General features: G+C 36.6%; 1 protein-coding gene and 1 long non-coding RNA gene across 4 annotated transcripts in view; one reads left to right on the top strand and one right to left on the bottom strand.

Moving 5' to 3' along the window:
* The window catches only part of sash1a (SAM and SH3 domain containing 1a), a 332,277-nt gene that overhangs the window by 161,442 nt on the left and 146,157 nt on the right, over positions 1–24,678 (bottom strand). The gene's annotated exons all lie outside the window — the stretch shown is intronic.
* LOC111191195 (uncharacterized) lies at positions 7,361–8,070 on the top strand. Its single transcript, XR_007439364.1, has 2 exons — positions 7,361–7,441; positions 7,884–8,070. It is a non-coding gene; the product is annotated as an uncharacterized LOC111191195 (long non-coding RNA).

The raw sequence follows: 24,678 nt of genomic DNA, 5'->3' as shown, positions 1-24,678 counted from the left end.
TAACAAGCAAAAAAAATAAAAAATAAATAAATAATATATATATATATATATATATATATATATATATATATATATATATATATATATATATATATATATATATATATATATATATATATTGTGGAATGGTCATTTAAGTATTTTGGTCTCTATACATTCAAACATATGAAACACTGGTGTTATAAGAGTAGATGTAACTGCAGGATATTAATCCCTCCTTTTTTTAATCACTGTTTTTTCTGTTCTTTCATTTAAGTAAACTCAGCACAACCTGTATGATATGTAGCATACATTTCACTCATTTTCGTCAGTTGTTTAGATTCTCTGTGTTGTAAAATTAGAATATTAAATAAAGCAAGGCGCATCAAGAATGGTTAGGCCATGACCAGTTTCATAGGTAGGCCTGATCAGTAGTTTTAAGCAATTCATCCTTTACACCCCAACTTTAATATCCACTAATACAGCAACTACTGTCAATAATGGCTAACTGTTTGGCTTAACATATTAACATGCAAATACGAGAAGTATAGAGTGAATTCAGTACATGGGTCTCAGTGGGTTAATATACCACTTAACGTTTTACTATACGAACATTATTCACACTCTATCCTTGGACTTTATGTGACTCTCCTGTGTGTAAGTTTCTTTAAATGTTTTTTTCTGCCTTCACCTCCCTTCATTCTTTTTTACTCAGCAATTTATTAAATAATAGGCCTATTCATGACACAGCTCTAAAGAAGCTCTAAAGAAGCTGCGCACAGAGAAGTAAAGGTGGACAGTTTTTCACACACACATACACATCACCATTATTTTAGTCGTGCAGTAATTCCAGCTATTTTCTAATCTTATATATATATTTTTTTACCTGTTTAAACCAGATGGTTAAGTTTTGACTAATGACACTATGGGTGAGACATGCTTAATACATTTCCCATGATATATTCGTATATCAGTCACATGGGTTTAGAGCTCTGCCAGTGCTCTTGAACAGATGTTCCTGGAGTGACAGACAGCAGGACGATGTCACTTACCCTTACTCGCTCTCTACATCTTTTTATGTCTGTCTTCTGCTCATTTATCTTCATTTCACAGAAAAAAGAGAGAAAGAGAAGGAATGGCCGGGGTATTTTAGCTATATTGGATGAAATCTTTTTTTTATTTACACTATACTGTTACTATTGCTGCTGTACTTTTGGCTAACTGCTGGCAGAACTTGAATTTTTCTCCATTTTTCTCTAGTGTATGTTAGTGCTAATGATATACCTTAAAATATAACCATGGATCCTCTGCAATGAAATAGGGGTAAAACCGAGTTGAAGAGTGGATTAAGTCAGAGCATATTGGCAGGTTCTAAGTTGTGCTCTACGGGGGTCCGCACAGGGGGAATCAGAAAAACTGGCTGGGTTCTGAGAAATGAGTCCAACAAGAAGCTCTCATTAATGATCCTCACACTGTGAGAACGGAAGAAACTGACTGTGTTCAGAAAAAAAGAGATACATCCAGAATTCCATCATTAACGATCTCACTGTCCGTACATCGTCCGATGCCCCTCTAGTGTCTACCTAGATGATGATCTACACGTCTCCAACACCACCTTTCACCAGCTATTTTCCAACAAGCTCTATTTTATTTAACAAGTCTATTTTTAAACCAACTCCAACAAACAACGAACAAACAAAAAACATTATAGGCACATTGGGCTAACGCAGGCAGTCCAAACATCCTGAGGTTTAATTAGTCTTAATGACTTAATTACACTGTAGCCATGCAGTGATCACAGTGACTCGCTTTTTCTTTAGTACATAGCAGGAGGAGCAGAAAGAAGCTGGTGCTGGTTTAAAGAGATTCATGTGAAGTTCTTCAGCTACTCATCTGCACTGGGAGTATAACAGACTCAGGTTCATGGTCAATACTACACGCATTTATTATATATTTTATATAAATACACCGTACACATGCATGCACAAAACCACGCGTTGTAAGTTATTAGGCTGTGTCTTAATCTGTTTGTCTGAATATCTGTTTTCTTCCTTTTTATTTTTTTGTAATTGACAACAATATAAACACACACAGAAATGCACACACACACAAAATCTCTCTCTTTTTTAATTTCAGTCTGAATATATATATTTGACTGAATCTAGCAGTCATACTTAATGAACAACAGCTGTCTCATATGTTAGATGTATGCTTGCTAGCACATCAGAAGCTGCAACAGAAATATGAATTAGATGACATCATAATGGTACACATTTACGTATGGCCTCACACTATTATAAATTTGCATAATTGCTATTATGGCTTCAAATGGAACACTAATTTACTTGACTGCAACAAATGGAATTCAAAACTGACATAATAATGGGCCTCGTTCACCAGCGGTTCATAAAACCTACTTTCCAAGCTGTTTTCATGACGACTCTGACATTATTTTTTTTTATATATATCCATCATTACAAAAGCAGGGATGCTCGCATACTATTGGTTAAAACTTTTCTCAAAAACAATTGTAAGAACATTTTTATAAAGATATTGGTGAATAAGGCCCTTCATGAATACATCACAACAGTAGAGCTATTTTTCTAAATTACTTGATCTAAATGTACCACTCATGTCACATTTATGTCTTCTAATGATGATTTAGACCTTTAATTACCTTTAATAAAAATAAAAATGTTATTGAGGGATTCCCCTCAACTTTTAGTTCTAATTTTTTGGATCTCTAGTCTTCAAAATATAGTCAAAATGAACAAAAATAAATTTTTAACAATCAGTAATTGGGAGAATTAATATGAGTCTATCCAGAATTGTGTAGCTCTTTGTTGATTTATTTGTTTCTTATTTTTTATTTGATTGTTTTTTAGTAATATTTTTCTCTGATTTTAATATTGTCTGTGTTAAATTTATTATACACATCTATTGTCTATTGTCTGCATCCCATTCTCCACCCCATCCATACCCCTGTTGTTTAAAATCTGAAAAGAAAAGAAAAAGTTGATAAAAAAATAATAATTATTTGACATTACGTGCAAATTAAATTTGGTGACATCACAATGCTACAAATGTAAAAGTATATAAGTTGACGATTATTTCTGCAAGAATCTCTGCTTCTTGTGGGTGTGGCTCCTGTTCCTGTCTCTGCCTTGACATAAATTAAATTATAATGGTCCATGAAAATAGAATATAAACTTAATCTTAAGAGAATATGATAGCTTAATTAAGTTTTTTTTTTAAATAATACAATTTAACAACACAAATTGAAGTCAAGTAATTCTTGAAATGAAGATAATTTACAAATATTTAACTCAAAACAGCAGCCTCTTCCCCAGCATTATGTTGCAAAACATTAAGTTGCAGAAGTTTACAAGTCATCTTGAGTTAGTATTCGTTAGCCCTCCCCCCACTGTTTCTGTCCCCAGTACTTTGTATTGTGTTACAAATTAATATTTTGTATAGTCGACAAATGTGTAATAAAAATGTGATGACATCACAATTCTACAAACATACACAATTAACATACAGCTGATAATGAGTTGCTTTGATTTAACCAAACTGAAAACCTAATTCTAATCCAGAGGAAGATGGATGATCACAAGCCATCAAACCAAGCTGAACTGCTTATTTTTTTGCACAAGGAGTAACAAAGTTATCCAAAAGCAGTGTGTAAGACTGGTGAAGGAGAACATGCCAAGATGCAAAAAAAAACCTCTAAAAACCAGGTTTATTCCACTAAATATTGATTTTTTAACTCTTAAAACTTTATGAATATGAACTTGTTTTCTTCACATTATTTGAGGTCTGAAGGATCTGCATCTTTTTTTGTAATTTCAGCCATTTCTAATTTTCAGCAAATAAATGCTGAAAATGCTGAATGACAATATTTTTATTTGGAATTTGGGAGAAATGTTGTTTTACTCAAATATAAACCTATAAATAGCAAAATCAGATAAACTGATTCAACAACTGAAGTGGTCTCTTATTTATAAAGTCAATAACGTAATGCCAGAAAAGAATGCACATATCACATTTTTTTTAACTGAAATACACATAAAATGACATCATAATGTTATAGCTTCATGTAACCTGTACAACTGAATTACAAAGTTGGGTAATTTGTTTGTGCCTATTTAAAAGCAAGTTAAAACACATTTTTAAGTGCATGAGAAACTGCAGATCTAAAATGAGTAGACCTCTGTGTTAGCACTTTACAGTCGACTCTGGAACAGAAAGAGGTGTGCTTTGTGTCCTGTGGCATTGTTGCAGTTGCTGCCTCATTGATCTGAATGTGTGTGGTGCTGAGAGTAAGGAAGGGTCACGGATGATGATCATCAGCTGAAGCGAGTTTAAATCAGTAGGACTAAAACTGCTTTTGCTAATTTTGTCTTGATTAACAAAATGGCCCTGCTTTCCTATTCTGCTTCTCAATACATACAGATTAAGACTGAAATAATCCTGAAATGAACTCTTCATCACCCCTCCACTCACACACACACACACACACACACACACACACACACACACACACACGTAACCTACTTATTAATTATATGCAGCATGCAGCATTGAGGGCAGCAGCAGCTATGCGTATAGCACTTTAATAAATACAGAATCTTGGATGAAGATGTGACAGCAGACGGTTGCTGAAATTAAACTGATAACATGTAACACCAGAATTTCTTTGCCATACTGGAAATCAATTTATTTTGGCACAGGGTCGGTTACTCAGGCTGCACGTTTAAATCGCGAGCGCTCCTCACCTCAGATCCATGAATCTTATTAGTCAGGCTTTTACTGCGACTTCAACTGAGAGTTTCGATCAGAGCAGCTCAAACTCTTTCTCACCTGAGACGAGCAAGTGCATTGCAATTCACTGCAGTAGCTCAGTTATCTACATAAGCAATTCACACAACACCTCATGGAGGCACCTTCACCATCTATTTCGATTTCCGAAGAGAGAAAGTGCGATGGAAGGGAGATGGGAAGGAGAGAGGGGCGAGAGAATTAGAGCAGCAGTCAGGGAGAGGATATGAATAAGAATGAAAGAGGGAAAAGAGCAATTACCAGAACAAACAGGGGGGAATTTCAATAAACCAGGCAGCCGAGCTCTGCTAAACAGTGCGCGTACACACAAGACGCTTGTATTGATCACTTTATGGAGTTTTTAGTGCAGGTGGTTTTATAGGGGATATTAGTGTTGCTAAATAAAGTTATAACTGCATTAAAGCATAAACCTCTGCTTCAGTAAAACAACAGGGCGACAAGAACAGAGACCCTTTACTGTTTCTCTCTCAGCTCTCTGTTTTGAGCAAGGTATGATATTTTAACCAGCAAAAAAACTGTAATATCAGAACGATCATGTGGCCCCTACAAAGACAGTAAAACAAAGCATTAATGCACACACATCACACAAAATTGATTTAGTCTGAGTTCTCAGATGGAACAGCAATGAGATTGAACTATGAACCCCAAAGTATGAATGAGAACTGAAGCTGTTTAAATCATCAATGGAACTGCACTTGTGTCCAACATGGTTTTGCTACTATAACTACACAGAAGAGCAAAACATTAGGACATCATAAGTTACAGATTTTTTCCACTCATCAAATCACACTCTCAGACTGCACTTTTATATTTGTATTCAATAGAATCATGGCAAGTATTAAAGATCTAGTTTTATTGTATTTATAAGGTTTTGGAAACAAAAGTCAGAACCGCAAAATCAAAAATTCTCAGGATTAGTTTGCACTGTGGCATTTTGGTAAATGTAATTACCATGGATCAGTACCTCAGGAGCCAGACTGAAGGCTATAGGAGACAGAAAGATCGTGTTTTGTATTATTCAGACACATTTTATGAGAAAGAATATCATACAAATACGAACTGCAGACTAACAAGGACAGCCAGCTCTGCTCATTAATGGAACCTTCATAGGCTATGCTTAATTTATAACCTCTGAAAAATGTTCAGTTGCTGTTAGAACTAGTGACATAGTGTAGTGGCTAACCACACTGCCTTACCCATGGCTGACTAAAGCTAGAATTTGCCCGGCTAATTCACAGACCAGGCAAACATACCATGCTACACCAATAATATCTTTGAGTAAGACTTCTACTACTACATTCATATATCTGTGTAACAGGATTCACTAATGCTGTGCACCAGCACATTCAGATATACATGAGCAACAATGGAATACACCAAGGTTCACACACAGTCCTACTGAAGCAAAATAACATATGACCTCTATGCAAACACTTCACCTTGTAAGCAATGACAGATTGCACTATGCACACTCATGCACACATACACACCACACACACACTTAATCCACAAAGTGCTTGTGGTGCAGAACTTACGGTTCTACTCGGGAGTCATTATGTACACCAGCTTTCGCTCCAGGGGACACGCAGCGAAGGGAAAAGTGCACATTACAAAAGGCGACATATCCTGAGTCAACATTTAGAACTGTGCTGTTTAATGTTCTTTCCTTGGAAGAAAAAAATCCCTCCAACATCAGAACAAACTTCCATGAAATATAAGACACTCACAGTTTAAACCACTAAAACGATGTGTTTTAAACCCAAGATAGAACCAAATTATTCCCTAAGTAAGAGTCTTATGGCATAAAAGGATGCAGAAGATGCATTTATTTCTATATATATAATCTTAAACTTCATAATTGAATATTGATTGTAATTAATCATATTAAAGACAACAGGCCAATATAAATGTATAAGCGAATGTGCCACAAGCACCAACCCAGAGCCAGCGCTGACTGCCATAGTGCTAAGCCATTAGCTCTTGTCATTGTGATGAATAGCTTTAAAAGTGGGTTTGGAGCTGATTGTGCTTAGGTTCAAGAATGGGGCACAAAGCCAATGTGATTTACACAGCATGAGATGCCCAGACCGGGGTTCACTGCAGCTCAGGGCAACTAGCTTAGCCTAGCGTAGCATCTTATTAGCTCAACAAGAAAAAGGGGCTTTGTCGATGTAAAGAATCAATTGCCAGTTTAATGCTGTAATTAATAATTATGTTCACATATCTCTGAGCCAAATGTCAGGGTACAGAATAGCAGTATAACAATATAGCATTTTTTAAAATTTTCATATTAACATTTGATTTCAGCAATTTTCAGTGATTTAATACCCCTCTATAAAATGGCAGTACGTATTATTTTGTTTCCAAATTGAAATCAGAAGCCTTTCTAAGTGGAGAAGTGACAAAATATTGTGTTTAATGGTAGCAGTGTGCTGGAATGACCATCCCTGCTAAGCCTAACATATTCATTCTAAAAATTGGGGTCACGTGTCTTTACGTATTTACATCACATGTACAGCCTCTGAAAGAGGATCCAGCTCAGTGTGGGAGTGTGAGGACAAGTGGTCAGGAGGTTACCGGAGAGAGGTGAGGCAGAGACGCAAAAACAGCCTGGAACCAGGTAAGAATCCCTTTTGAAGTGTTTATTGTGACAAATTAAGCATCCGAACCCAAAAACAAAAATGAAAACAAAACGAAATTTACAATATATATACAAACTATTTACACGCTACACTGGTAGGAGTTAACGGTGGATTGGCAGCTACCACCACAAATGCTAATACTCAGCTCAATAAACTCCCGTCGGCATACCAGCCACGCTCAACCAGCCCCCCAATAGTGTACCCGCCTGCCTTTAAATACCTTTAGCCCATCCCCGGCTAAACCAACAAGTAATTAACTTGAGGGCAGGTGGGTAAGACAACTATACATAATTGTATATGTACAATATTAACATATTTACAAACAGAATAACATGCATGTAAACATTTGGACGTCCAGGTAAGTATTGATGATAATTTTACAATGTTAATGTATTATTTTCTCTGTTCTCTTTTTCACAGGTACCCCCAGACTCCCCTGCCCCAGGACACCCCTTGGTCTCTACCCAGACCTTAAGGACCCGGATGGCTCGCGCGCCGCCATTTCCACAGGATCCAGGTAAGTACTGTGTCTGTGTAAAAATGTCTTTGCAGATAAAATGACTCTGGAGTTGGTGGTGATGTATTCAGGGCCCTGACATCATCACACTCAGTTTTACTAAACACGAGCAGCTGGTGGAGCAATGGAGACTTCAGAAGGGGAAACTCAGATCTCAGTAGCTTATTAACTTATACACACTCAAAGTGCTTAGTTGAAGTGAAGATTCTGACTGAGCGCTCTCTCTCTATCTCTCTTTCTCTCTCTGACTGAACATAACCTGGAATCGGATTCATCTGCTCTGAAAGGAGACCACATCACACCTGCCCAGTTTAAAATTATTCTTCCGCATGCTCTGTGCAATTACCCATTCTCACCAGAGAGGGCTCTAAATCCCCCAAATCCCAAAACTTACGGACATCAGCTTAAAATAAACCTTATATTTTCCAGTAATATTAATTGAATTCATAACAGTTCTGTTTTTTTATATATGTGTATTTATTAGCATTGGCATAAGAATCAGCACATGCTGTATGTAGAAGGACAATATTGGGTTATTTAAGTTATTCATACAAGTCATGTGTGTTTTGCAAGAAGTCTTAGAATAAACATAAGGGAGAGACATTCTACATTTGGTGGTTTATCTTTCACTTACACCAACTGCAGCAAAAAGGTGTAAATAACTTCACAGTAATAAAACTTCACATAATAAATGCATATGTAACATTTTATACTATATATATTAGTTAATCATTTGTGTAAGTTGTCTAAGTTAAAAACACATTTTCTACTTCTGAATTATACAAATAAAGGGTGGTCTCTGCCATTTGCAATGAACTGTATATGAATAAACAACTAAATCTCGCTCAGGCCAGTAGTAACAGCAGGGTTATTATGGAAATGCCTTAAGTAATATCCGCTGGACTGTTTCTATGTATACAGCTGTTAGAAGTTCCTGCACCTTGGCCTGCTGCTCAGATGAGGTTCCGACTCACTGAGCCAAACCTCTTAATAATATAATTTACAGTTAAGTGTGCATAGTGGCTTGTGATGAAGTTAAGTGATCTGAATTCAGTGCTTTCCAGTCCCAAGTCCAGTTCATGCAGAACTACATGCGAATACGCCCACACACAATCACCACAAACAAGCTAAATACACTTGTTTACTGCTCTAATTACAAGCAAAGCATAATTGCTTTTTAATTCTGACAAACAGATTAAATGCGTGCTTTCTTCAAGTCTTTCATCAGATTTATGTGCACTGCATTCTTAGATCTTACTTTCCACTAAAACACATCTGTTCAGGCTTTGCAAATGTACCGACATATCATCCAAGGTACAGAGTTTATGAGGAGCACTGAACTGGCCAGCATTGCATCTCCCTGTTTAGTATTCATTGTATTTAGACAATATGTTATTGGCATTGGGAGACTGAGGAAAATAAAATTGAAATCTCTGCTCTCCCTTTATGGCTAGTCACAGATTAGACCGTCTGTTACCACCGCCTTTTTCCAATTCGGGCTTCATGGATGCCAGACACACAAATTGTCTGCAATTTTAATGATACAGCACAACAGCACCAACAATACAGCTAGACAAAACAAGTTGGAAGATAATGGAAGAAACAAAAAAGGCGAGAAATTGGAAAGAGTGTGATGCAGAGGAAGGAGGAAGAAAATAGGAGAGCTGTTGAAAACTGGAGAGCAGAAGAGGGGTAATAAGTGCAGGACATCAGCATTTGCAATTCCTTTCCAGTTGTGGCTGTGCGATTTTGCCAGCTGTACAAATTCCTTTGATTTACCAACATATAATTATTCCAACCAAACTGGGCAAATAAAGCATGCAAAACATCTGGAGTTACAATCCTATATTAACCATAATTACCACCTAATAGAATCTCTCCTTATCTGAGCTACACTTTTCTTGGAATTGAAATAATAGGCATGCACATGGTGTGCTGTAATAATTCAGGGCTAAACATTTGTATACTTACAGAAAAGCATGCAGCGCAGCTACCACTACCTTTCTGGAAAAGTGTGCTCAACACTGGCTAATAATGTTCTGTTCTGTTAATGATACTCCAATGTCCTCTTAAACTGAAGGAAGATATGTCTGAATCTTCATAAAAAACTGCATAAGTTAGTTTTAAGAAGACATTCAGTAAGAAAGAGTTGCATTGTTTGTTTAGTTTTTTTAGTATCCAGCAATTTGGTGAAGATGTAAATTATTGTGCACCATGTGTTGAATCCATGTGAAATAAATTGCTACTTCAGTAGTCTTTTCACTGTATTTTTAAGTAACTACATAATGCACAGCACTGTAATACAATATTAGATAAAATCTTTGGATAAAGTTTTAAAACAAATAGATTTAACTTTCAATAACAGACATATAAACAAAGTGAAACTTCAACTCAACTATAGACTTGGTTTTTACTATGAGTGAATGAGCTACTGAGCTCTGAGTTTTCCCTTCTGATGTCTCCATTGCTCCACCAGCCGCTCGTGTTCAGTAAAACTGAGCTGGATCCTCTTTTACAGGCTGTGACGTAAGTACATAAAGACGCATGACGTGTCCAGAAGAACCCTACACCTCAGTTTTTAGAATGAGGCTTAGCAGGGACGGTAATGAAAAAAATGATAATGAAAAAAAAAAAACACAATGGTCACAGAAATAACATGAAACAGACAAAAGTAATAATAAATAAAAATTCTATGAAAATGAACAAATGAAAGTCAGACATTACTTTTAAACCATGCTTTAACAGAATTAGAACAAACTTATGAAACAGGCCTGGACAGAAATTATGGAACCCTTAACTTAATATTTTGTTGCACAACCTTTTGAGGTGATCACTGCATCAAACAATTTCTGTAACTGTCAATAAGACTTCTGCACCTCTCAGCAGATATTTTTGCCCAACTCCTTATCAGCCAACGGCTCCAGTTGTCTCAGGTTAAAAGTGTGCCTTTTCCAGACGGCATCTTTCAGCTTCCTCCAAAGATGCTCAACAGGGTTTAGGTCAGGGCTCATAGAAGGCCACTTCAGAATAGTCAGATGTTTTCCTCTTAGCCATTCTTTGGTGTTTTTTAGCTGTGTGTTTCGGGTCAAGGCCCATGACCTGCGACTGAGACCAAGCTTTCTGACACTGGGCAGCAGCACATTTCTCTCTAGAATCCTGTGATAGTCTTGAGGTTTCCCTGCAGAGATTCAAGACACCCTGTGCCGGATAAAGCAAAGCAGCCCCAGAACATAACAGAGCCACTGATAAAAATCAATGTCGGATTTTTATTTGTCTATTTCCATAGACTTTTTATTTATTAATACTTTTGTCAGATTTGAGTTATTTATGTGACCACTGTGGGTTTTGCTTTCATTAACTGAGGGGTACCAACAATTTTGTCCATGTGTGTATGTGTCCAACAGCAGCCTCAGGATAATGTTAAGCATTATGGAAAAGTAAAAAGTTTAGGCAACTTTGTCCTAAAAATCTAAATGTTATTATTTTAGATGCATTTTACCCTACAGAATTAATTAAATTCATTCAATTCATTCTGCTTCTTCCTTTTCAGGCCAGGATAATTGTGGGGATGTATTCTATCTGAAATCTCTAGGAGCAGGGCATAAATACCCCCTGGACAGAGTGTCAGGCCAGTGAAGGGTACCACACATCCACTCACACCCACCACAAGGGTGGGAGGAAAAAAAAGATACAGGTGGATACAGACATTTTTTTTAAGATGTCTATTATCATGGGGTACCAGTGTCATCAGGTTGGCAGTGTGAAGTGTGAATGTAGATATGATAATAATGGCAACAGGCATTTAAGCTCAAACTTTTTCGAACCCTTACTATGCAGAAGCCAAACAGTTTAAAACAACCAAACAACCAGTTATGTTCAATAGTCCTTCATGCTTCAAAGTTTATTTTAAGTAGCTCTTCGCCAATAAAGAACTGAAAGAGTTTTATGCAGAGTATTTACTGCGCATAATCTCACTGTACACAGGGCTTTGGAGCCTTGCAGGGTTCTGGGCAGTGTACCAATGGGTTGAGAGTTTCGCACATGTGTTTTAATCTGCCTGCACAACACCAAGCGTGAGAAAATTACAGAATGGTGTTTAGCAGAAAATGAGCTCAGCTGTGTCTGCTGGCCAGAGAGATTTGTGCTTAATTACAGGAGTGAATAAAATCAGCCTCATGTGACCTAAAGCTGTTTACTCGTCTTCTTTTCTTGGCATCTTAAAGCTAAAGTGTAAGACGTCCTGACAGGATGATTAGATATCAACTAGGTGTGCACTATTCAGAATAAGATATAATTGAATATGGTGGTGTCTTGATTCCAAACATGTTTCAATGCAGCAAAATAGACAGTCCAGAACTGCAAGACTGAATTGATGAACTGCATGACTGAATTGATGAAATGTAAATAAAAACAGTTAGAGTGGTTTAATGTAAAATGTTGAACTGTAGTGAAACAGTTTTCTTTAGATTGGTGGTGATATAAATGTGGTGGTTTTTCAAGTTTCTCAATAACAAATAATTTCACAACAACCACTATAAATAATAGCTTGCATCTTAATTATCTTAATAATTTGGTAAAACCATTTAAGTATGTAAACTGAAAACAATTTTGTAACAATTTATGTAAGATTAGTAATTAGTAATTTAGAGAGAACAACAAAGAAAGGAACACTATGCAAAATTTTATTCACCCTTGGAGATATGAGGTAAATAGCTTGCTAAAGCTATGACTTGTTCACAGTCATGGTTGTGAAAGGTCACGTAAAATGAGTTAAAATGAGCAATAAAAAAGTTGGGGTCTGAAAGACCAAGAAAACTTTTAGAGAGTGCTGCTCGTAGAATTGCTAGAAAAGCTAATCAAAACAGTAAAACACATTAAGAAAAATAAACTTTAAAGTGATACACTAACATTCCAGCATGTCCTGTGTACTAATAAGGTTAGTACAAAGATCAGCATCTGTGAAAGAACTAAAGATGAAAATGGCTTCTATAGCAGGACTATCATCCTAGACACACCACAAAATCCATAATTCATTATTTGCTGAAGACCTTGCCATGGGCCTCACAAATCTGCTCATTATAGAAATCTGAGAAAAACAAATTAAAACAGCAGCCCATGCAGGTTAACTCATGAATCTAGCATAACTAGAAGCTTTTAAAGAGCCACTAAACCCTAAACCATATTCTAAACCATATTTTTTCCATTAAACATTTGCATGAAATGTGTCCCTTTGAAGTAATGAAACATACCAGTCCTGTTTAAAATGTTTAGAAACTTTTCCCAACTTTTAAAAAACAATTTTACTGTGGTAAATTTGTCCCCTGCTTACATCCAACCATCTGCTTCTCACCCCATCAGAGGCCCACTGCTGCTTCTGCCGTATAGCCAATCAGCTCTCCCTCCTGTCCCATCTCTAAACCCATACATCACCTAGTGCCCCTCCCAAACTACCCCTCTTATTTTTAGCCTTTTTCAAATTTGAGCTGAGGGTGGAGTCAGCAAAAATCAGGGGGTTTAGTGCCTCTTTAATAGGGAAGAATGTGTGAAATTATCCCAAACAGGAATTGTAAGATTCTTAGTGGGTTAAAATCTTGTTTAAAATATTACATAAACGTCTTTTAGAAATCTGGTCATCTTTTATTTATTTATCTGTTCACTGTAAAAAACATTTGTTGACAAGGGGTTCTTAAACTTGCATGCCACAGATTTCTGTAGAAGTCACGAATCACTGGATGAATAAGTGCCTTAATGTAATTTGAGAATCTCTGCAACAGAACAATGGAGATGGCCTATTTTGTTACAGAGTCGAGGCAAGTGACTCTATCCCACAGTAAACACGGCCATGTGCATTTTCAAGTATCCGCAGACTGCACACCACATCGCTAAGCTCACCATGAATCCCAGTTCTAAGGATTGCTTTTGGCAGGCTTGTACAACATGGCCTCAACAGGACCTCGGATTCAGATTCAGTCCCGGGACTTATGTAATGTACATTATCACCATCCAAACAATCAATATCCTTTCGTCTCAAAGTCTGGAACTACTCCGAAGCTCAATTGTTAGGGCTTCCTTTAAGCTGGGTCCTAATCCTGAACACTTTGAGGAGATTTTCCCATTCTTAGCTATGAAAACCTGATGAACCACTGAACAGAATAGCTTGACTGTATTGCATCTGAACTCCTCCCAAATGTGAGGATTTGGATTAAGAAAAAAGACAATTCTGATTGTTCAGCTCACGACAGCAGCATCAGCTAATAGCTCATTGTTTGTTGGCTTTATTCTGTTTACTTGTGGATATGACATTCAAAAAGCATATGATAAAACATATATGGCTCTAAAAGAAGACATTCGTTAAAAAGAAAAGTATTTTCACCTCTTTGATCAACAGCACAAATCTACATTAAGTAGATCCCACAGTCAATGTAACAGCGTGTGGCGCCAGACAATGAGCTGGAAGCATTCTACCCATTTTAATTCCAAGTTAATTCACTTACACAAACAACTCTCACAACAGCACACAAATACAGGCTGCAGCTCTGTGGCAGGGCTGTTATTTACAGAGCAGAGACTAATGACCAGAGCACAGCCTGCTGTTTTATTAGCACGAGGAGGTCTGTCAGAAACACATTTATCACCACAGGCCTCTCAAAGCCATGTCCTCAAGGAGAGAGAAAGAGATTTTCCCTGCAATTCACTCATGTCCAATTCTATCCACTAGCTCTGTCACCACATATCACAAACACTACAAAGCTGGAAAGGTAAAAAAGGACAATTTACCTTTTTAAGCAGCTGCTAATGCACATTCATTACATGAATACTGTAGAACACTAACTGTGAAAAAATGTAAATAAAATAAAAAAAATCGGCAAACAACATCCACATTGCAATGGCTATCTTGTATTGAGTCTTGGGGGAGAGAGGGCCATCCTGGGATTAGAGGTCATCCTGGGATTCTAACCCTTTAGAGAAGGGGTGACAATAGGTGCATGTAAATCATTACATAATATTTAATAAGGAAATGTATATTATATTTATTGTACACTACAAGCATATATTTTATACATTTTAATAATTTATAAAATTAGTTTGTTGCAGAAGGGGTACCCACTATATTAACTGCACGCCACTGTCTTGATGGCAGGGAGATATCTATTTGAGAGCAGAGTGCAATTCATTTTAAAAGTACATTGGAAACAAATGTTTTTTGGCCTACACTGGCATGCCAAAAGTCATGGGATAGACGCAAGTAAAATGATCACAAAGTGTAGCCTCAGGGGACGACATGGAAACTGCCACACTTGTATGTAAGTTGTGAGGTGTTATCTTGTGAGTGAGGCTAAACACTGGCCCTAATAGTGAGAGTCAAAAGGATCAAATATACCACTCTGAAGTCGTACAGGCTTTTAATGCTCCTTGATCCATGATGTCATGTGTACCAGGATACACTTTTGGTTTTCCTAAAAAATAATTTAATATATATCTTAATTTAAATTATACACAAGGTCAGACTTACACAAATAAAATTCAACAAGTCCAGATAATTTCATCATTAAACATATACAGATGTTAGCATTGCATCACATCTAATAACATACTAACAAAACAGAACAAAAGCAGAATATGATGCAGACCAGACAGATAACTCATATTAAGCTAATAAGGGCCCTTTATTCACTACTGACGGGGCTAAACAGACCGATCTGCTCAGCGGTAAATACCCCTCTAACATCTGCTATCTCTCATAGGAGAACACACACACACACACACACACTTGTTGTGTGTCAGGGGAAACCTCACACAGAAATAGTGCCTGAATGAACAATTGTCATTGAGTGTTAATTTGAGTGTGAAGGGGTGTGTGTGCGTGTGTGTTTTTTACACACACACTCACCTTCTCACCTTTGTGTGTGTGGCATGAGTGAATATAGAGTGTCTGTGTATGTGTGCATGTCTGGAGATTCTAGAGAGGAATTATTGATCAGGCTGTGCTGTGTGTCATTTTTAGTCCATCATGTACAGTACTAGTCAATAGTTTGGACACACCTTCTCATTCAGTGTTTTTGCTTTCTTTCTTTCTTTCTTTCTTTATGTTCTACATTGTAGATTAATAATAAAGATATCAAAACAATTAAGACACATATGGAATTACATAGTAAACAAAAAAAAAAATATATATATATCCTGCACAATCCGCTGATCTAAACCCAACTGAGATGGTGATTTGAGGGGATTTAGGATGAGCTGGAGCTTCACAGCGTGAAGAAAAAGCCACAATTATTGTTCAACACCTCCAGAAATTCCTTCAAAACTATTCTAGGTGACTCTCCCTCATGAAGACACTGAGATTAAAACACCAAAAGTGTGCAGATCTTTCATCAAAGCTAAATGTGCTACTTAGATCTAAAGTATAAAACATATTCTGGTTTGTTTAAAACTTTCTGTTCACAAAATTGGTTCCTGTATAGCTTTATTATCTTCAATATTAAATTAACAATGTAAAAACACTTTTGACTAGTACTGTATGTTATTTGAAAATAAAGGTATTATTGTCAAAGAATGCATTTTTATATCTAATTATATAATTTGATTAGATATAATTCCATTTTGTAGATTTTAGCAAGAATTTTAAAATTGCATTTTGTATTTTTAGTGTCCCATTTTACTTCACAGCATGCACTCGAGACAAACAATCAAACAATCAAACAAACAACAACAAAATCACTAGAGCAGCATGTGTTAGACTTTTGTGTGGTCTCAGACTTGTGGAGCCCCCCCATACAGTGGGCAAATCATGCTCCAAAGACAGAGCCATTACATAACCCATTAAAGACCATCTACCTCAGATCAACTAATCAGGTCTGATGGAACAGATGAACACAAACGGTTTAATCCAGACTGGGTGACCAGCTCTGGCTCTGAAACCCTATTACTACCTCATAGGAGGCTGTGCTAAAGCCTGAGCTCAGCCAATTAGGTCTGATGTGATCAGCGCAGACAGATCGTTTAATCATGTCTGCTGCAGAAGCTGATGGGACAGGGGGCTGGCCAGGGCTGACAAATGAAAGAAGAGCCGCTTTAATAACCGCACTCCATTTATTAGTGTCGCACCTGCCTGTGTCTCATCATTTTAGCTCATGAGATATAGATGCGGATATGTATTGAAAAATACCATTTGAATCAGCAAAAAATACAAAACTACTGCCATTGCATCTCACAAGCTAACTTTAAAAGTCAACTATGATTTTTGAGAATAACATGGATACTGTTATTTACAGAACTACTGTTCTGTAAATAGCAGTCCTCAAAATATGTCTTTATTTTTCTATTTTAAGAGCAAAAACACTGTGATCCTGTGATCATGACCTATTCATAGAAGTAAACTAATTATTTAGCTTTACCCCATCCAAAAATTATTTGAATAAACCACATTAAATATGTTCTTCTATAAAGTAAAATATGTTCTTCTGAATTGAAAACTGTACTTAACTTAAACTTTGTTGATTATTGTGTCCTTAGTGCTCATGGTGTAAAAATTAACATGTACATACTAATCATATGAGAACAAGACACCTATTCCGCATAGGGGTGTGCCATATAGTATCGTACGCAATAATATCAACAACTTGTTTGAATATCGTGAACAATATCATACCCTGAAATATCGTGCCATGTCGTACCCCTAATTATCACATCAGGGTACTACTTTTTTCTGTTTTTAGCAAAAGAAAAATTCACACTGTTCTCATTTTACCTTAATCCTGCATATATGGAGATATTTGAAGTGCACTGTTAGTATTATGACATTCTGGATCAATAACTTCTGGTACAAATCTGATAAAATATTGTATTTTTTTTATATGTCACTTAAAGGTGTGCCATATCATATCGTATGCAATAATAAATTAATTTTCATTTTGATGCTGTAGTGTATTATTGATATATATATATATATATATATATATATATATATATATATATATATATATATATATATATATATATACATTTTAAATTCAGTGTTTTGTCATATTTCCAAGAGGTTTTTATCGTGAAAATACCATGAAATATCATGATAATATTTTAGGACCAAATCGCCCTCCCCTAATTCAGCTATTCTATGCTGTATTAAAAATGTATCAAATTGAGAAACAACTGTATTGTAAAGTAAATTTAAATAACACACCCTCACCCTCACTCCCTCATTTTCAAAATGACTGTAGGAAAACATGGCCAAATACAATGGTTTCAGTTATTTCACAGCAATCACCTACAGTGTGCAACTCTGAATCAGAGGGACTAAAAGAGAGCTGTTTCATTAGCACCTGTAAAAGGGCCTATCAGAGAGCTCCACTTAAACACCATTAAAAGAGCTGAGTGCTCAGCCCAAATCAACAGAGTTGAATAAAGTGCCATTCTGAGGGAATTAGTTAAATACACTGTATATAGATAATACAGACCCTGTGTTAGTTTCCTTGGAAACATAAAAGTTGCTAGCTTCACTAAAAGCTTTTAGCAGCATCGTCTGACACAGTCCACTTAGCCTTCTAACCCTGACACACACACACACACACACACTTTAACAACCATGACACATGTAAATGAAATGTCACTCAGCATACCCTATTACAAATGCCATTACATGGCCTTACCGTGCATATGATGCATATCAGATGCTGTTAAATGAGAGATTAAGAGATTGTCAGATTTATAACGGTATTTTACACACATTTTTATGGTGAAAAGGTAGAAATAATCCTGATCCTGCTTAGAGGGAAACATATCTTGTTTGCGTGTATTTCTGTTTCTAGCAGCAATATATTTAACTGGACATGGAGAAAAATGAATAATGCGAACTTACAATTTTTCATCCTAAATTATAAAAAAAGTACATCCCAAACACAACGTGCCCACCAATAAGAATATTAAACATGGATATATATGCAGAAGTTAGAGCTAGGCAACCTCTATATACTTCAGAGAAATTATGCTATATGATTCAATACAACATGATAAAAAACAAAGTATAATTTTAATTCAACAAAGAAACTGGAACTGAAAAGTTAAGGATTACTCTGAAATTATATAAATATAAATATATAAAGCATGTTTTTGTATAGAGACCTATTCAACAGTGCTCAGTTTGCGACAAAGACGCCTTACAGGTTGTCTGTCAGGGTTGTAGCAGGGAGACACAGAAACAGATGTAAACGTGAGTAAATGTAAGTATTAAACAGAAAGTGAAAATGAACAATAAGCCAAAAACTTTAAGACTAAAAAAGAACTAACAACTAAACACTGAAACAAAGGGGCTATAAATACACATGGAGGGAACAGGAAACACCTTCTAGGTCACATTCTAGGTTAGTTTAGTATCTAATTTATCATATTTTACAGTGCTGTTAACTACTGATTTCAGAGTAAAGCAGAGTAGAGTATAGTGGGAGGCCTCTGATGCACAACTGTGCAAAGAGATCAATATCATTTTGCGACGCCTTACAGGTTGTCAACTGACAGATGCACTAAATGACACCCCACAAACAACAGTGTCCACATCAAAAGTGAAGAGGTGACTCAAGAGTGCTGAACTTCATGGCAGAACTGGCAAGGAAAGTCATACTTTACACTGGCCAATAAAAAGAAAAGACTGTGATGGAGCAAAGAGAATATACGGTATGAGTCCAAGTTTGAGGTCTTTGGATCAAACAAAATAACATTGAATCCCTGTTGAGCTGTTGTGGGAGCAGCTTGACCGTACGGTACAGAGTAAGACTGCATCAAGCCAATCCATGTTGTGGGAGAAGCATGGGAGTGTGAAATCACATCATATTAACTACAAATTTGTACAGTTAGAATGCCTGAGGCTGGTATAATTGCTGCATAAGGTGGTCATTATTTCTGATAAAATAAGTCATTCTTACTCTGACAATGTCTGCCTGTTCTGTTTATTTGCTATATTTCCTAATCCCCTGGGGTTTTATTAAAAACAAGAAAGTTTTACAGTGATTTCAAACTTTTGAGCGGTACTGTAGATCTAAATAAAAAAATACATCTTGTTTAAGATGGTGAAATAAAGTTGTCATGCTTCTTCAATTGTGATTTTTCACAGCATAATTAGCAAAAAACTGTACTAATTTCCCCACAAACAAATCAAGTATTTTCTTCTTTGGAACTGTATGTCACACAGATGGTAGTCTGCATATTAGCTGTAATATTACAGGGTTTTTAAATATTATTATTTAGTGCGTAATATAGTTTCAAATAGATATTCATACTTCTGAAAGTGTCTAGCCCTTTTAGAAACCTAAGAAACCTTGAAATGCAGCATCAAAAATATTTTTCAGTTCATTTTCATAAATATTTTTTTGGTAATAAACTGTAAAGATTCTTGCTAGACAGGCTATGACTGGCAAACTTTGTTAAAAAGGATGTTTAAACTTTGTGTAAACTTTAACAAGCACCGAGAGGACTCTTCCAGACTCCTACATATGAAGACCCCTCAGGTAAATGTGGTAAATAAGACAAGATTAAAGGCACACAGTGACAGGGGTGAAATTTCCCTGCTCCTGTTTTTCCACCATTTTTAATTACAAATGTTCCATTTTATTCTTCCAATTAAAATAAATTCACACCAGCAGCAATTTGCTGCTGCATGTCTAGTGATTGCAAATTGCAGAGTCTGAGACAGAATACATCTCAAATTTAATGATGCAGGTCAGTTGATTTACACCAGTGTGCATTCCAATTTAGAACACAAGTGAAATTATTTCCTGCACACATTAGTAAACAGCAGGGGAATAATCAAAATCAGGTTGACACAAAAACTGGCTATTACTGTGAAAGAATTACTTGGCAACAGCTGGCACAGGGTGACACCCATAGACCAGCATAAATCTTCGTGTTGAGTTTTTCAGTGTCTGCGTATGATTTACAACAGATAGAGTCAACTGCAAATGAATGGCCTCTGTATTGTTTAAAGCATAAATCAACATAATAAAGGGAAATGAACCAGAAGTTTAAGAGCAAATAGTCAGATTAAAAAAATCCTTAGCTTCTTTCTCTAGTTTCCTTACACATTTTTTTTTTTCATTAGTAAATCTGGGTTTTTTCTAGTTCTGGTGTCAGTCTTGGGGATATCTGTCAAGTGACCTGTTTTGTCTGTAATTCACCCCTCTTTCCCACCATCCTCCTGCATTCACATTTCCCGTAAATTTCCCTTATTATATTATAAAATAAAATAAAAAAAACATTTCTGTGCCTCTCCAAACTGAAAGGCTGCTGTGAGTGGCAGTTCTCGTGAGGTTAGTGCCGACAGCGAAAGCAACACTGGAACAACAAATTCAGAGATGGATGTGTGCTTTACTCTTATTTAAAATCAACCACTCTGGCCCCGCCCACAAATACACTGCTTCCAAAAAAGTGTTAAAGGACGCAAAATCTGCAACAACTCTGTATAATAAAGTCAGTGAATGCCAGAGAAATACATTAGTGAACACGCAAAACAAAACCATGTGTGATGAAAATAAAATGTGTTTCACTTTAACACAAGCAATGTGTGTACAAACTGAAAACATGTAAAATTAATAAATGTGCTTCAGTTCCCTTTTGTGTTTTCAATTAGGCTGTATTTACAAATGTAGGAATGTCCACTGCATTTCAGTGTCAACAAAGGTAGACCTATCAGACTTAGATCATCTAACTGTAGTTTGTAAGTGGTTCACAAGTGGTAATTTTAGATTTCTGTCTTAAAATGTAAGGGATACTGAACCTTGGTTGGGCTGGTGGGACGGCTCAAAGAGTGCCTTTATTTTTATTTTTTATCCAAAACTTATCCAAGACAGGTATGGTCTTGGGCTATAACAAAGTCTCGCTTATCAGTAATATTGGATGTTGGTCTGGTCTCTAACGGTGCCTCTAATGAGTACAACACTAATCTATACTACAGTATTGACATTTAAAACAGAACACAGGACTATAAAACATGCATTAGAAACAATGAACCAGATTAGATGCAGTGTCACGATACAGTTTATCAGTAAGGACACAACCTGCCCACATCAAACCTTATCCACTCTCAATTCTATTACCCATAACGGCAACCTGGGCTGAGTCTGGGCTGTTCTTTTCTGTAGACAAATGGATTTTTGGGTTTCCGAGAACAAATCAATTCTACAGCAGGAAAAAAGTCTTAACACACACAAGCACACACATTTGCACTCCACTATATTTAAATAGGATTCTGACAGAACTGACATGGTCTTTCAATGTGTCAGAATATCTAATGTGATGTAAAATAAGCTGAATTATAATTCACAATTTTCATTTACCAAACTAGATACATGTGCATTCTAGTACGACTTGTTTTGCATACGCTGTACACAGAGGAGATGAATAAAACAAAAAGCCTGTGGGTGTTTCTGCAATGTCTGACAGAACTGGTCAGCAGATTTACTGTCTGTCAAAACAATGTGATTCAGGTTTGATGGCTTGTGATCATCCACTTTCCTCTTGATTATATTCCAGAGGTTTTCAATTTGGTAAAATCAAAGAAACTCATAATTTTTAATTGTTTTTTATTTTTTCCAGAGCTGTATTTTGGCATTGCAGTAACAGGACTCAAATGTATATTAAATAAATGTTTGTGGTAACATTATATACATATGCACACATTATAGTTTGTGGGGGGAAATGGAAAGTATTTTATGGATATTATGCAATCTATTCAATGCACAGTGCAATAAATACTTAAAACAAATATTAATCTATATCAGTATCATTACATATATAGATAAAGTAACAGTGTTGTGTTAAGAGCTGAAAGGATGTAGTGTGCTATAATGGTCTTACAATCTATTAATTTTATATACATCCCATTTTACATATTTAACAGACATAAAGCCATACTGAACAAATGATGTTCGGAATGTAATGTTTTTATTTGCAAAGCGTTTATACATCTGATGTTGTCTGACAGTAAAAGCACCCATAACTGAGGAGGTACTTTATGGAGCATCCAGGTATAGTGTGAAACCACTGCGGTGAGCCCAGCAGCAGCAATAACAGCAGCAATAGTGGAGGCTGCTGTCAGATGAAAGAGTCATTACATCCCAGCAGGCCTCCTCACTTCCTCCTGATTAAAAGCTGCTTCACTCCACTTACCACTGACCTGCTCAGCCACCGCACTGCCTCACAAGCATGTTATAAGACTTCCCTTAAAACTGCTTACCACACACCTGCTTTATTACACACACACACACACACACACAAACTGCACTAACATATAGTACATCAAGACGAGCAGCACAGTAACTCAATTACAACACAACATAACAAACCACAATCTGATTAGTTTAAAAGCTTCATGGATATTGGCAGAGGAGAACGAAGGGAGAAGGCACGCACACACACACACACACACACACACGCACACACGCACACACGCACACAGAGAGAGAGAGTACTACTAAACACATTCTTCAGATGCTGTTTTTTTTCCCAAAATGAGACAAATAGTAAGCTTCCTCTTTGTGTGTTTGTGTATATGTGTGTGTATGTGTGTGTGTGTGTGTGTGTGTGTGTGTGTGTGTGTGTGTGTGTGTGTGTGGTAAACAATACAACTTAATGAAGATGAATGTCATGAGGCAAGAGCCATAAATTTCACACATAAATCAGCTCTAACGACCATTTATCCACAAAAGCTATTATGAATATGTTGGCTAGTGTGTGTGAGTGTGAATGTGTGTGTGTTTGAGAGAGAGAGCGTGTTTTTGGGTGTGAATGAGACCGCTTTTGAGACCGATGTGCTCTTAATTATAGTGTAAAAATGACGGCGGAGCTATGTGAATATGTGTGTGGCGTGGTGCGGGCAGCACTTCCCCATATCAATCAGTCTAATTGGCTAAAATACTTAACATATTCAAGCAGAGCAGTTCTGCGGATCAACAGCTCCGATAATCAATGCAGGAAGCAGAATAAACAGCACACAACAGGCCAAATGAGCCTGGTATTTAGAGACACAGGCGCACACACACACACACAGCAGCACGCATGTGCACACTCGCACATGTGCACACTCCCAGTCACATCAGGGTAAATGAGTTTGGTATTTAGCTACAGATCTGTTCATTATACCGAGACTCAAATGAATATCAAATAGAGGGGGAGAACATTAGTGAGGGCTACATCAAGGGAGTTAGGGCTTACTGTGTGTGCGTGTGTGTGTTTGTTTTTGTGTCTGTGCACATTTGTGTGTGTGTGCGCGTGTTGTTGGCTGGAAGCCAGAACGAATCTTAGAGGCTCCTCATGGCTCAGTGTCTCTCAGTGTCAGGATGCTGCAGGTTTGAGCGCTCAGTGCAATAGAAGAAAGAAGGCAGACAGTGAGGAGAGAGACAAAGGGGAGCAGAAACGCTTAGCCTGTAAAAACACACAAGCAAAAGACCCAACAAGACTTCCAGACATATAGTTTAAAACTAGAAAACGGATTTGCATATCTATTCTTATTTTTAATTCAAATAAACTCATCTGTTATCATTTTTGCAGAGATTTTTCATTAATTAATACTTAATTCTTAGAATTAAGATGCTGTTTCTAGTAATTGTATGTTCTGTATTAATGTGCTTCAGATGAATGAATGAGATTTTAGGGTGAATGGCTAAAACTAAACTGATGTAATTTGTAAAATTAGATATAGAATTGTGTTAA

This window comes from Astyanax mexicanus, chromosome 1 (assembly GCF_023375975.1).
Source record: "Astyanax mexicanus isolate ESR-SI-001 chromosome 1, AstMex3_surface, whole genome shotgun sequence".
NCBI lineage: Eukaryota > Metazoa > Chordata > Actinopteri > Characiformes > Acestrorhamphidae > Astyanax > Astyanax mexicanus.
This window is presented reverse-complemented; position numbering and strand designations above follow the sequence as displayed.